Here is a 16168-nt window from a genome sequence, read left to right on the forward strand (position 1 = left end):
TTCCCTCCACCATCACCTTTCATATGATATCTGTCTTTATACTTTAAATTCTTCAGAGAAGCAACTGGGAATTCATGTGTCAGTGCAGTGCTGACTACACTGAGCTCATGAGGATCCTAACTGAAGGCAGTAAGAGCTTTATATAAATACATTTAACCATCACCTTTGTACCAAACTAACTCCACTTCTTACATTTTTAACTGCAGATGAAGATTTCTTAACATCTATCTATATCTAAGGCTATAAAACCCTTAAGTTTCTGCTTTGCTCTGACCTAGATTATACTTTATACAAAATGACAAACTTGTCTTATCTGCAAGTACATCCCTGCTTTACTGAGATCACCTCCTGACCCATCACTACAGCAGCCTTGGCTCCCCCATCTTCCAAACCCTGTTGCCAAACCCCTCATTAATTCCGTTTCAGATATTCGATGTTATGTCTCTTTGCCTCCCTCACCAGCCTCTAAAACACCACTGGAAGCCAGGGTGTAAATCAATCTGGCCCTCAGCTTTCCCTCTCCACCGGCCTCCAGGCAACATATCAAAGGAAAACTTAAGCCCTGATGTCAGTAAGCACTTTCTCACCCTCTGCCTAGAGACACCCTCCAGTCCCAACAGCTGGGAAAGATAGGATTAGGAGAGGGCTTTCAAAGTGCATGCACACAGCAAAGCAGCCAACATCTCCCCCAGTACTGAGCAGACCTGACAAATGAAAGGATTACATAAATATGGAAAAAACACACATTTATGATTTTTTTACTGCAGTGAAATTAGATTCATTAGCCACTATTCCCTTCTCCCAGGGTCAGCCTTTTACTATCAGGGTTGTTTCTCCATCACCAGTGACTTTTATTCTGTTATAGATCTAGTCTCTGTTTTACAGTGCTATAATCCCATTCACAAATGTGGGAGAAGCAGATTATAAAATGAACAACACAGGGAAAATGATGTGTCCCTTTCTCTACAGCTAGCAGATAAACAAGCTTTTAGCAGAAAAGTCATTTCATTTACACTTTTGACAACCAGAACAGGTGTAAAGCTTTTATCAAGTCACTAAAAAATACACTACTTTTAATTACTCCCTAGTACTGTTTTTAATTAGTGCAACATAGTCAAATTAATATCAATCCTACTGCTACAGTAGTAGTAAATACCACAGTAAGTCCAAATTGAATCACTTTCATACTTGAAATTACTCTGAGTGATGAAAGGAGAGGTATTTCTCATGGTTTAAAATGCATTTCTTCTATAGAGGTACTCTATTCCGTTATCTCATTACACAGTACTAGAAAAGAGGTAACACCTAAACAACCTCTACAAAAGGTAAAAGGCTGAAAAAAATACTTCAGTACTGAGTCAAAGACATGCACATTTTTCTGAGAGCTGCAAGCCTGCAGCCTTGATGGTATTCCTTTTTACAAGGATCTGGTGCTGGCTATGAAGGTGAGATTAGAGATGCTACAACATGAGACCTCCTCATCTGCTCCAGCACAAGTCTAGCACAAGTCAGCCAGCTTGATTTTAATAACTGTACACAGTGAAGTAAGGTAACAGGCTGACTTTGCACTGAACCCATTAACTGATTCATCAGCTGTACTGCGTTAGTAGTAATCAGCAGAAGACAGGTGGCCAATTATCTGGCATAACTCAGAGCTCACAGCTGAAACATCTTCAGAATAAGGTGAAATAAAGTAAAACCTGGTGGGGAAAAAACCAATAATCTTACTTATAAAACCATGCACCATTCTAAAATTCTGAATTTTCTATAAGGAAAAAGAGACACAGAAAAAATAGCAGAAAATAACTGAAAAGTAGAAAATAATTTGTCAATCATACTTCAAGGATGAGTGAATTCGCAATAGCTACCTTGGCATACATGTAAATGCTAAAATTAAGAAGTTAAACTGCCCTAAGTTTCAAGGGGGTAGTTGCCCATGTAGCCAAGGTGAGACAATCTTACCTGCAATATGACTCAGAACATTAGAGAGTCTTTTCCCATTAGACCTCCTGAAAAGTGAGCTGGACAGTCCTACTTTGGTGCTTAAACTAGACTACAAATACTCTCATCTGAGTCCTAAACAACGAGAAATCTATTCAAAAGGTTTATTTCTGGATACACAAATCCTGGGTTGGTGGATTTATACCTACTTGTAGGTAGGTTCATACCCACTTATGTCAAGAGGTATTATCAACAAAACAGACAAAAGGTACTCTCAGGTTCTATAATAAATATTTTTAACAAGGAAGAAAAAAGGAAGTCGCTAAAAAAGTAAAGGAGAAAGCACCACAGCTTCTGCTGAGAAAGCAAAGATAGGTATAGGAAGGAAGATTGCAAATTTAATATTTAAAAAATTATACAGCAGTAAAGTCAAAGTTCTTGAGATAAAACTATCCAAGGGAGAAGATAATTTTAAATTGTGGAGCAAAACTAGCAAGAATCACTATTTGCTCTCGGGACGCAGACATGATGACCCAAGCAGAACAAAAAGCACATTTCAAGTCTTGGGAGAATAGTCACAAGTAAAGCATAAGCAACCTGAAACAATTCTCACAGGTTAAATGACTGAAAAACCCAGGTCCAGAAGGGATTTTGAGAAGCAGTCTAATCTATATCTCCTACCTAAAATGCAAGATTGAGCATATCTAAACCATTCTGACTAAATCACACCTCATCTACTTACTGCCACACAGAACATGCAGCTTTGATGAGGACTATCCTGCCCTTTTTGCTATCGTTTTATGTGAATTACAGGTTTGATTTTTATAGCCATTTTGTAATAGCTAAAACTTCAGAATAGATGTAATTATTCCTGCTGGAACAACAACAACAAAACACCTGACCCCACAACAGCCAACACAAGCTGTGCACACAAACCTGCATTTTCACCAGCAGAACAACATCTGTGCCAGAAGGACTTACGACACAGAGATGAACATGTAGCAGCTGCTTCACCTTTCCTGTTAGAGGGTAGGCTGTAATAAGTTGCAGCCAACAATAACTCATAAAAACAGATCATGCTCAAAATGAGCTAGCAGTATTCCTTCAGCACAGTAACCAAAAAAAAGAGAAGAAACGGCTTGAACAATCAGCAGAATAGGGATCATGAGAATACCAAAGAGCTATTAAACACAACAGAGAAAAAACAACTGGGCTAAACACTGAATATATCTGTTATGAGGGTATTTCCACTGAGTTACTTTCATTTGACACACATCTCTAAAAATGAACTATACATACAAGTGAATGAATACAAATTCAAGTGAACAAAACTCACAGCAAGAGATAAGACACAGTGCAAAGATAGGAGACATTGCTTTTCCTATATATACCTTTAGAAAAATGGCATGTTAGGCTGCATTATCTTTTTAGATCTGAGTCTACAGCTTTGATTTTATAGCAATCCCTGGTCCCCAACCCACTGTTCCCCTCACCTTTCCCACTGGCTTCAGTCATAAATGTAACAAAGAGTAACAAAGTAATACAACTACAAACAGAACAAGAAGATAAAGAAAATTAAGTGAATCACCTCGGATATCAAAAGCTAAAGTGCAAGAACAGTAAAACTAAGAGGAAATATGCAGGATTCAGTCTTGACCAGTGAGGGAGGTAGGTGGGGGGTGTTACAAAACCTGTTTTGCAAATCTCATTTTAAAAATAGTAAATAATACAGTGCTTTTTACGGGATGTAGAAAGACAAAACTGTTACTGTAGAATGCACTTACAGCATTTTTGCTTGTTTTATTTAAGTGCCCCTTTATTTAAATACCCCTTGGCTTAAGTCAGTGATACATTGTCTCTCTGATATCCCTTAAAACCAAAATGTGCTGAGAATTCTCAAACAGGCAAGCAGAGGAAGTATTGCATTTAATCATAACATACCTAAATCAACTCTTTAAAAATATTTGTTTTCTTACTGTTTTCTGTACATTTCCTTCTAAAATTCTGCTGTTAGTTTTAGTTTATTCTCTTGTTCTTTTTTTTCTTTCTAGAAATTTATTCTCAGAGTTGATGTCTTTAAGAAGTATGTCCCAGAGAAATATAGTCCTTCAGAGCTCAAACTTGGCAAGAAATATCAGAAAACTTCACCTTTGTCTTGAACACTGTAATAGTTGAATGTGAATGCTGTGAACATACTTTAAAAAAAGTTTCCCTAAGTGAACACTGCAAAATTAAACACAACCCTTTTAATCAAAAATGTACTTGTTATTTCAAATAAATTATATTCAAGGCATTTAGGCCATTGCTCATACTTCTTCTTCCATTTTACCATGTAATCAATATCTTATAAAAAGAAACATGTCTATTAAAAATAAACAAAATCCATCTCTAAACTGAGGATAAGACACGTGGTATGTAACAGAAGCATTTTGCAAAAGTCTGAAAACAAGATACTTTCTCTTCCTTTAAAAGTATTTCTCATGCAAAGCTCCATCCACAAGGCACATGAATTTTAGTTCCCTGTTCAAAGAGGTGTTAATTAAGAGCAGAACTGATTCTATGGCTCACAGATACACCACCATCAGCTGGTTTTCTATGACACTAACATTTTGCCCGGATAAGTCCCAGCCCTACAAAGTCAACAAAAAGGGACCATCAGAAGTGTTGAACTAATATCCTTGCAGCCTACGTAAGCAGTAAGGGTCACAAGACACATTTGTGTCTGCTTGCCGCTCTGCGGCTTTCAAGCACAGACTTGTGAGATGAGTAGTGAACCTTTACTTTACAATTTCCCAAATTTCAGGCAACATTATAAAAAACAGAGCCCGTCTAGAATGCACTAGTACATAATACATAGAGATGATGGAATATTAAGAGCATCTTTGAACAGTCTTGGGATTACAATCTTGGAAGTAAATCTAAATCAGACTAAGTACAACTAAATTAAGCTTCATGGTCCAGTCACAAACAGGATAGCAATCGTTTCAAAGAGGTACAGGAAAAGTTCTCCACCTAAGTGGAAGAGATTTCTCAGCTACTCTGTGCCTGTAAGACTTGGAACATATGAAGTACTGGACCACAACCACCAAGCTCTAGAAGAAAACTAAATACTTAACATAAAAACGCAACTGAAATAGCTAACATAAATTTAAACATACAAAAGAAAGAGAGGCAACACACAAGCACTTAAAACAATTGAAGTATTTACCTTTAAACATCCATACCAAAATGGGTCAAAGGTAGGGGAGAGAGGATTTGGAATAAAAGAGCGCAACTAAATTGAACAGCATGAGAAACTTCCATTGCAAAGGCTCACAGATGAACTTCTGGAGCAGCTCTGAAGGTCCATCCTACAGCAAAAGAAAGATTAACGACACATATGCTGAGAGTAGACCATCCACTAATGCACATTAGATAAAAGAAGAACCTCACTCAAGATGCCCTCTTTCAGGCCTGTATTCAGGTACTTACAATTAGGGATTAATTTCCCTTCAAAAGATCATCAATCTCTCAGTTGCAGATGATCTCTTCAAATCACACAGCTGGTCTCAGTGGCATTCAAGTGAACAGATGCACACATCACAGACTGCTTCAGCTCAACTGGAGCTCCTGGGTGTTCTTATGGCAGTCCAGCAGACACAAGAACTGAGCAGACACCAAGAACAGGCACCACTTTCTTGCCCCAAATACCACACAAGGGAAGAAAACCAACAGGCAAGCCGAGGGGGGAAGACCCTGAAGCTGAACCAAGACCCTCCTACATCAGAACCTGGCAGTTGAATGGACACCAGGAGCTGCATCTGCACCCAGTCACAGTCTAGCTTGACCATATGCAGAGTGAAGCATCTGAAAACCAGATGACACGATGCAATATTCAAATACTGACAGCTGTCTTCAATTAGCTGTCTTCAATTCCCCTGCTTCAGATTAATAATTCCATGCCATTTTATACAAAGGGAAAAACCCACAACGTTCCTCGTAAAAAAACCCAAGCAAACCACAGTATTGCTAAAAAATAGAAGTTTTTCTTTTACAGGTTAAGCAAACTAATGTGAAGTTACAGGTTCCTGATTCCCCAACTATTTGAGCATCATCAATCTTAAGAAAAGTGACTCCTTTAACTGAAATACTTGTTGTACCAAGTTATAATAAAGTTTCAGCTATTTGTTTCTCAGATATTATCCACTCCAATTCCCTGCAAAACAGGACAGCATTCACAAAGCCAGCTGCAACAACAAATGGAGAACAACAGCCTTTGGTGGTACTCATCTGTGTGAGTTTTTCACACACTGTGACAGATCAAGAGGGTTAGACAAGACAAGAATAGGGATCAAGTGATGGAGATAGGATGCTACAAACGGTGCTGATTTACTGTTAATCAAGTTTGCTCAGAACACAGACTAGAGGGAATGTTCTGACCTGAGGGCTCCCTTGGTTTTGTTTTCTCTGAATGTTTCTGTACTTTTAAAATATTCACATACTCATGACAAGCAAGCTCAACTAAACAAATGATCTAGCAAAAGCAGCAAGGACAGGACACTGTAATGCAACTCTCAAGTATTTCAGGCAATTAGCCACAGGAAAAACTCTAAAAATACAGTTTTCTCCAAGAGGCATGTACGGCAGGATGATATTCTCATCATGGAATGAAAGTATTTATACACACATACACACACTTTTTTTAATAACCAAAAACATATTCCTAGAGAGAACTAAGTGATCAACAAATTAGCAAAATGTTCCAGAGAACAAAGTAGGATTCAGTTTGAATCACAGATACATTAATTTGTTCACAAAAAAACCCCCGAAAACAAACTCAAAAAAAAAAAAAAAAATCAAAACAAAACCAAACTCCACCAAAAAAAACCCAACAACAAACCACAAAAAAACCCCAAACCAACGAAACCACTATCAGGATTATTTGGTTTTATTTTTCTATCCATGCAATTCACTCATTAAATTTGCACATTACACTTCTTACTGCCTGTAAATAGTGCAGAACCCCCAAGTAAAAATTTGGGGTTTTTTTTAAATTTAGGAACAAATCTGCTACTCTTATTTGCTTTTATCTTCCTCCTTCTCCATTGCTACTACCCCCGTAAGCTTACTAACAGTACTAAAACCCTAATGGGATCTGTGTTTACAAGACATTCTCATACCTCTTATTTCCTCAGCGAGAGTTATGCAACTCTATCTGATCACATAAACATTTTGCAGCAGTGAAATGACACTGAAAATTATGCCAATGAGTTGCAAATGCAGAGATACAAGACCAAACTGAAAGCAAAAAAGAATTTGGAGGAGGCCTGCATCAGTCCTAAGCCACACAATGACATTTTTATGTACAAAGCAGTTGAAAAGATGAATAAGCAACATAATTTTTTCATTAGCATTTACTGGATAAGACTGATGAGATTCATAGCCACAAACCATTAAAAATACAGATCCCAGATGGGCAGATTACAGTCCAGAGTTGGAAACTTCACACTTAACTGACAAACTGCAGCAACTATTACTACACAAATTCCATTACAGCCATCACAACATTTTAAGAATGGCACTTCTTTTTAACCTAATGCAAAAAGGGTCATTTTATCACAGGAGGGTGTCCAATTCACCAACAAAGTCTGTGCCACCTGCAGCAAAAGCCATAGCAAATTTCATCTGAATTCAATTTCTGAAAACTGCTTAACACTACATCACAAACAGCTCATATGTGTAAGTCTAAATATTTCACGGCTCAAATTATCTTTTGGCTGCTGGATTTTGATTTTCCTTCAAAATAAGAGAAGTGTATTATTTGGCTGATGGCATATACGTATCTCCTGGCATAATGACTTCCTCCAAGAATAAGATAGTTTAGGAAGCTATAATTAGTTCCTTCTATAAGGCAGGCCTTAATATACATTAAAATATCAGAAAAACAACACTTGTATTTTATTTGCACACAAGCCCTGTAGAATTGCAGAATACAACTGACTGCAGATTTAGAAGGGGTGAGTGGGTGGGGGGTTTTTTCAAGTGTCAGTAGTTTTAAACCTGTTAAGGCTTGCAGTTCCCTTTCTGCACATTTCTGACAAACCCATTTCATGACGGTTTTCTACATTCACTCTCTGGATTCCTACAGAGCTAAAAAAACCCCACAGCTGAAAACCAACTGACTTAACTTCGCTCTCCTGTGGAGAAATGGCATCACCACTGTGCTATCATCAATCATAGAGACTGCACCTCAAAACAGTTTTTGCTAATGAACCTGAGCACCTAACACAGAAAGAATCCCACACTCAGCACAACTCCTGCTGTTTCAATATTAGACTGAGTTTAAATTATTTTACCTTTATCTTATTATTTTTAAAGTTACATCTTTAAGCGTTCCATTGTCATGCCAACTCCTAACACTTTCATGAGACGAAAGAAGCGCTAAAAAAAGAAAGCTGGTGAGGTTTTATAACGGTAAGCGATAACTGACCAGAGAACTAAAACTCAGATGATGCACGATGTGTGTTTAATGTCCAAGATTTCTAGCACATTAAGAATTTAAAGAGGTGCACATCTGAAAACTTTTTCTGCACTCTGAAGGTCAGCTGGCTGAAGAACAGATTTCCCTTCTTCTCTTACAAGAGCTCTCTTCCTTATGTCCTTAAAGCATCATAGCTACAACATTCAGACTGTATTAGAAACCAGATCTCTACAAAGAAAAACACTTCAAAAACATCTTCAGAACAACAGTTCAAGGAAAATGTAGAAAGCTACAAGTTACATTTGCTAACAAAGAATATGTTTGATGAGGGAGGGGAAAAATCCATTATTTGGTTTCGTGACTTCAGGACAGAAACACCAGCACATTCCTCCATCACTACCTTGAAGTCCTAAGATCCTACTCACCTATGTTCTGCCTAATGGTTCAAGATCTTGTTGCACATGCGTACAACGCACGCACAGAAAACATCTGCTCTGAGAAAATGTAAGGACCTCTTCAAACACAACTCAAATCTAGATCAGAAAGGAGTTTTTTTCCATTTAACTCCATTGCTAATCCTATGCAATAACTGTGAAAATCTGCACAAGGCTGTGTTGATGAAACTGGAATATTCTGTGGCTTTTTTTTCAACTCTCACCTCCTCTAACGTGACTTGAGATCCCAAAACTGTGATACCAGTATTAGTCAGGTAATGCAGCATTCAAAACTTGACAACCTCCTCTGGAAATCCAGACAAGAAAATTCTTAATTCAAACCTTTCCATTTCCTTCCCTAAAAAAAAATTAATTCATTTCATAAAAAGAGCAGCCTGGGCAAGCAACCGACAGCTGTTAGAAATCCTAAAATAAACAGCAGATTTTTGTAAAGCAAGACAGACAGTGCTACAAAATACTGCATTCATGCCAGTGCTGGCCAAGGTTTCATGACAAATAGGGCAGCTTGCATTCAAAATAACTCTACAGCTGATGAAGCAGATTAGCTTCAGGCAAGTCATTTCCCCTGCACTGTTACTCCTTGCTCTCTCACCCCATGCAGAAAGCATTCTGCACAACCAGGATTGTGCATTCAGAACAGACATCAAACAGCTCCTGCCTCCTGAATGCAAGGCTCAGTATTACCAGTTATTCCCACTCCTGCCCCACACAAGCTGTTTTAAAAGCTCAGAATTCAAAATTATCTCCAGTGGCCTATGACAAAAAAAAGCAACAAAGACCAACAGGGACCAAATATTTTTCTGAATGTAGATGATGGAACACAAATAAATCAAAAGTCTGACTTTACCACAGCTGAGAATCAATCTCTATCAAGAAGCATCGATATGTTTTCAGACACAAAAGGAAGTCATATAAAACACCACGCAACTTTACTATTTCTTGTGCTGCTCTCTACCATTAGTAACCATCCTTAAGTATAACACGCAAAATTAATCTCTAACCAGTTTTTCTCGTGTGTCTAAATAAATCCCAGAACAGTATTACTTGGCCTCCAAACAAATGCACTGGCAAACACTGAAGAGCTGCACTTACTGAATGTATCAGCATGACATGAGGCCAATGTTTGGCAGGCTGATGGGAAAGTTATTGTCTGAAAGGAATAGATAAAGGATCAGGCAGGGCAGTCTCACCTCTAGAGTTAAAAAAAAAAAATTAAACATCTATCAGGAACTAAAAGAAGGTATCACCTCTTAATATCACCAACTGGAAACCATTAGAGGTTTAAATATTTCATAAACGCAAGTCAAAAGAAGTTAGATACCTAAACGCTTTTTAAAAAAATCTTACCTGACTCCTTTCTCTCTCCTCTGGTTCTGTAAAAATCTCCCCAAATCTAACCTCAGGTCTATGGCTTTATGGAAAGTTACACAGCTCAGTCAGCAACATCCTTCAATTCCAGGTTCTCTCACCACACGTGCAGCAGAGCAGTCCCCAGCTAGCCTGAACCCCACTACCAAACACAGACTTCCAAAGGTGGCAGTACCTAGCCTGCCTTAAGCTCTCAGCCCCCAGTAATTACATTTTCTCTTACTCAAGGTAAAGCATCCATCTGATCATTTGTTAATAACCTACAGCTGAAGAAAGTCCCTCTTCTAACGAGATAAACTCCTTTCCATTTTCCTCACATTACCTGCAGGGAGAACAAAATGGGCAAAACAAAACTGGGTACAAAGGCACATATGAAGCAAGCAGGCATCTGCAGAATGTTTACAGAGGAGGGGTTAGTTACAAGAATGTCTATTATTTTCAGTGCACAAAAATAATACCAAAAGCATCCCTGGAAAACTGTGAAGCACTGATTAACTGCAGCCCATTGCACGAATTTGAATAGGCAAATGAATAATATCTCCCAAGATTTCTCCAACATCACAAGACTGAAGCAAAGTCAACCATCTTCTGAAAATGTCCACAGAACACAGTTCCTGTTCACTACTGGACAGGCAAAACTAACTCCCTGTCCTTGGGAATGATAAGCAGCTTAGCTGACCCCATGCACCACTGCTTTAAATGCAAGCAAGTATTCAATGAAACTTTTAGACATTCTGGGTCAAATACAACTACACCTTCTCTGCAAGACATGCATAAAAGGCCTAAGTTACAAATATTTTCACCTGGAGCTCTGGTAAACAAATTTACCAGCTATATTTCTTTTTCCCTCCCATCTCAGCATTTGCTGACCTAAATATGAGGTAAGAAATGGAATTACATGCAATATGCAACAGGAACTGTGAAGAGCTCAGGAGAATTACTAAATTATGCCCTATAGACTTCACAAATGAACTAGCTTCTCAGAAAAAATGGTGATTTCATTTGTACACCTACTAATTACATATTACCTGCAGGACTACCATGAAGCTTAAATGTCAAACCCTTACCAAGTATTTTTACATCAGCAATCATTCCCTAAAAGCATGGAACTTGGGCATTCAAGCCATGATCAAGCTATTTAATTAGCCTCTAACACGGATTAACAAGACTTCATGTTGGTACACTCTCCAAAGGATGAGACAGATGTGATTTTACCACATAAGAATACCAGTATAGAGATACTAAAAAGAAAATAAAAATACTAAAGAATAAGTCTCAAGAATCACAACTGGTGATACACAAAGTCAGGCAAATACGAGCATATATGGAGAACAGTAAACCTGAAACAAGACATGGACAGGTTCCATAAGGCCATAAAATACCCAATATTCACAGGTTCAGAAATTTCTCTGTACTTCAACAAAGAATCTTGTTTTGTCACACACATTGACAAGATGCCATCAAGAATGGCTCTAATGCACATAGGCATTATTTTAATGAATATCTCTAAGAAACAGTCTAGATGGTATCTTGACTACTTTTATTTTAAGGTTGACTCACTTTTTCTTTCGTTCTGACTGGGGAGACATGCTCAAAGCAGCATCTTTAGAGATCTCAAGTCTAACGAACAGAAAAGCCACAATTAACTTTTTCCAATAGTTTATCTGCAGGGGCATTGGGGGGGAGGAACAATATTAATTGCATTTTAAAATTGCATTGGTGTTTTCACGTTCAGGTGTCCATCAATGAATTATTCATGCTTACCAGTATTTCTGCATAGCAAAGAGTGATAATCATCTGCTTAAATTTTTCATCTTTGAACAGAGGAAGAAGCCAGAATCAGTGGCCCAGGTGTTCACCTGCCCACTGCTGCAATAAGTCACCACGTAAATGTCTTAATTTGGGAGAAAAAAGTACCCCTGGATGCCTCCCTGTAAAGACTCACTGCTTGCAGGCAAATTCTGGGTAATATTTCTTTTATCATGCTACCTATTTCTATTTTTGTAAAAAAAGGTGGACTTCTTTTTTTACATTGTTTTTGGTCTCTGATGTCCCTTTTGTTCATTTTCTCAACTATATTCTCCCTTCCAGCACCCAGCTTTTCTCCCACAAAGGGGCAGGATTTCTTCTGAGCACAGATATTCTTCTTCCTCACTCCATCTTATCAATTTATCCTTTCCATTTGTTTTACATGACAATTTTTATCCCAGAAAAAGAAAAAGAAGCTTGAAAGCCCTACTATATGTCTCACAATCACAAGATAAACCTAGCAGACAAAAGAAAGGCAAAAAAAGTCACTTAGACATCAAGAAGTAATACTCAGGTCGCCCTGCTTGCAGCAGCTGAATGAGAATGTTAAGATTTTGATTAAAGACACTACTCCTGCAATCTTTTCAGGCTTCCTCCTATAGAAAGAGAATGTCTTACCTTCCAATTTTTTTCCTCACACCAGCAGAGATTTAGGTAAATATAGAAAAATCAACACACAGCTTTTTCCAGCTTAAACACGTTCAGCTTCTGTCTAATTGATACTGGTAAATACTGACACCTTCATTTTTCTTAATTTTTTTTTGTTCCAGCAATCTAGAAACACTAATAGTGATTCATCACAGAAGGCATTTTTTATTAAAACCAGGTACTTTTCACAGCATCACTTTTCTCAAAATACACAATTCCAGAAGAATTTAATTAATAGGTATATTGCAACCTGAGAGAGCTCCTTTGTCTCACTCTTTTCAAAAACAGTATGTTTCCAGCTGTATGGAAGCAAATATAGATGAACTAAAAATAATCAAAACAGCAAAGTTTCCACAAATCTTGCTGATAATGCTTAAAGCACGTGAAGAAATGTGCTCAAAGACATCACTTTAAGTCCTTTCTGTTAAAAATGCTACACAACTACCCACAGCCTTGCCAGAAATAAAGAAACAAAGAAGAAAAGATGCATCAAAGAACACACAAACTATGAGAAGAATGAGAATCGTCTGATTGGTAACCTTACACTTACTGCTTGAGACTACACAGCTTCAAAGGAGGCAATTTAGAAATGTGTGATATAGTATTTTGAAATTTGAATCAGTATTTCAAGTATTTTGCTCATTACACACCACTGCTCTTTAATGTTAAAAAAAATAAAATTCTAAATGTAATATTTTAGCTAGCTGACACATATGTGCTTTGAATTTTACATTTGGAGGGTTTAGAAGGATGTTACAAAACAGAAGGAGGAAGGAAAGGGCTTAATACAGATAAAGTACATTAAAATAAAGTTGAAAAAACTTATAGCTGTGACACTATTTTATATTAGTCTTTTAACTACTTTACAGTCTTACACTTAGATAGCTGATACATAAAGTTGTTGGTCTAAAAGCAATGAAATTTTAAAGACATTATTCAACTTTAAGAACTAAAGAATAAATAGGTTTTGACTTTCGTAAATGTTTCTTACTAAACAAACAAAAGCTTGCAAATCAATTATCGATAGTCTAAATAGACAAATATTTACTCCAGAAGTTCATTAAAGTATGCAAACATCTTTTGAAACGGTACATTCCTTTTTTTCCTCTGGAACAAAGTACTGTATATTACCTAGGACACAAAATATTTAAGAGGAGATGCTCTTTGCTCCCGGTTTATAACTGGCATAAGAGACACTCTTCAAATCACTGATGTCCTTTTCTGTTCCCTCAAAGGTATTGCTGGGGAAGGAAGAGAAGAGGGTTTTGTGTGTTTGTTCAAGAGACTGCAAAACAGAGATTGACTTCAGAGAGGGGAAAAAAGAGGCCTGGCCACAAGTCAACACGTGAGTTTTACTCCCACAACTCATATGCTGAATGATTTTTACTTTGGGTATATTAATACCTCTAAACAGACTTTCATAAGTTTGATCAGTTGACTTCTCATTTCTTCCTTTCTCATTATAGAAATATAGACTGTACAAAAGGTGCTATTTTTCTGCATATAGGTTATGCTATGGATTGGTTGCTGTTCCTCAAACTGAAGTGGAACTCCAAAATTGTAGACTTGCATATTAAATCACACTTAACTGGTGGGTCTTCAAACATACACATCACTTCACTGCACCATGACTAGAAGCAACACCAAACCAGAGCAAGAGGAGCACAGATTGTACAAGAGCCCACCACAATTCATGAAGCCAGGAGTACACCTCCACCTATTGAACATGCCTCCCTGGCTTCTTGAAACTTCCCATCACTTTGTGAACTCAGCAACTCAGGGAAAAAGAATCCCTAACAGGGAGATGGGGAGATAAAGAAAGGGATAGGAAACAAAGGCAGAGCACAATTCAGAGCCTAGGATCAAATCTGAACCCTTATCCTTGCTCCCCCAGAGGTAAACATGCCATTGAAAAGAATAACCCCAGAAGCTTCAGTAAGCCTGCACTGCAAACAGAGCCTCTGTGATCTCTGGTCATTCAGCAACACGGGGATCTCCACAAGGTGAACAGAAAGAGAAAATAAACACAAAAAGAAAAATCCATGGAAGCCAGGAAGAAAGATGAGTAGAAAGATGAGACAAAAGAAAATGAAACATTTCCCCATAGAAAGGCAAGACATTAAAACAGGCAAAGAATGTGAAAGACTTTTTGGGAGGGGAAAAGAAAACTAAAGGAAAAGGCCAAAAAACCATAGGAGAGATAAAACTGGAGTGGCAAATTAAAATCTCAGTAGTAAAGAAGTATCTTTTCCTGATAGCTTCTTTATGTGGTTTCTTCAGTACTCTTTTCTGAAGAGAGGGATACACACATTCGATTATCTCAGAAAGGCACAGGAAAATGCAAATGAAGAGATCTATGAGTGAGGATCATAATCAGTTTGTCCTTCTTCCAAAAGACAGAGGTATTAATGCATTGTGAAACCACCTTTTTGTTTAGGAAAACTTACAGACAGCTTCTGAAGTCTGCATCCCAGGCCTGGAACTGTGCACTTAATCATGCCCATCAGTCTTGACAAACCACCATCTATGAAGCTTCTCTGAACCCATGTCCCCTTTATACCTTGTATTTATTACAAGACAGTAAGTCCCTTCCTCAACCTGAAGTTTTGCTTCTGCTCCATAGCAAGTCAACATCATCACCAGCTATGGATTAGAGTACAAAACCAGGTGAAATTCATTTACTAAGGTGAGAAAATACAGAGAAACCTATCTTCTGCTAGCACCTAAGCCCTAACTTTCACGTTACCTTTATTCTTTGGAAAGCTGATCCCTGCTTATTTCACAACCATTTGTATCTTCTCATCAACATTTATATCTTTAGAATTCTGTTGCTTCTATAAAGAAACTCACTAGGGAGCCATATAATGCCTTTGCTCACCAGTTACTGTTTTAGCATTTTACTAATGAAGTTGGATATAATATAACAGATATATTTGAGCTAGAACAGATTTGTCATGTGTTGTATTAAATTAGAGAACACAACAAACAAGACATACTACACCTGTACCTCCCAGAAGTGTGAGTTTACTACATAATCTTCCCCTTAATAGCAGAGGCACAAATAAAGTAGGAAAAGAAAAAAATCAGTCATAATACACAGTAATGGCTGGTAACAAAACAGCAGCAAACTACAGTCTCCATCTCCAGCTTCACTAGGCTCAAAGAGTGGACACACTCTGGGATGATACCAGCATTCTTCTCTGAAAAGACCAAGAGTCTGAAGAGCACAGTGTTAATTTAAAAGAGACTAAATATTCCTCCTGCTGTTTTCTCAAGTTACTGTTTGAACAAGGGTTAACTTTAATTTCTTAGTTACTAGCATTCCTGAGGAAGAAGCAGTGCTCTCTATGCCATTTATTCTTTTCCTGTATAAATTAATGAAAATCAGTCACTGTCATTTTACCAGTATAGACAATGCTCAGGCTTTGATCTCTAAACTGATCATATCTTCACCTCAGGCTCTGCATATTCTCTGCCAATGATTTTC

At 37.7% G+C, this 16168-nt stretch overlaps 1 protein-coding gene across 2 annotated transcripts in view; it reads right to left on the reverse strand.

Annotated features, from left to right (window-relative positions):
• ZSWIM8 (zinc finger SWIM-type containing 8) overlaps window positions 1–16168 on the reverse strand; it is a 56826-nt gene that overhangs the window by 35576 nt on the left and 5082 nt on the right. The gene's annotated exons all lie outside the window — the stretch shown is intronic.

The sequence above is a fragment of the Corvus kubaryi genome, unplaced genomic scaffold, assembly GCF_017639235.1.
Source record: "Corvus kubaryi isolate FWS band 111438036 unplaced genomic scaffold, C.kubaryi_AGA036_p1.0 138, whole genome shotgun sequence".
NCBI lineage: Eukaryota > Metazoa > Chordata > Aves > Passeriformes > Corvidae > Corvus > Corvus kubaryi.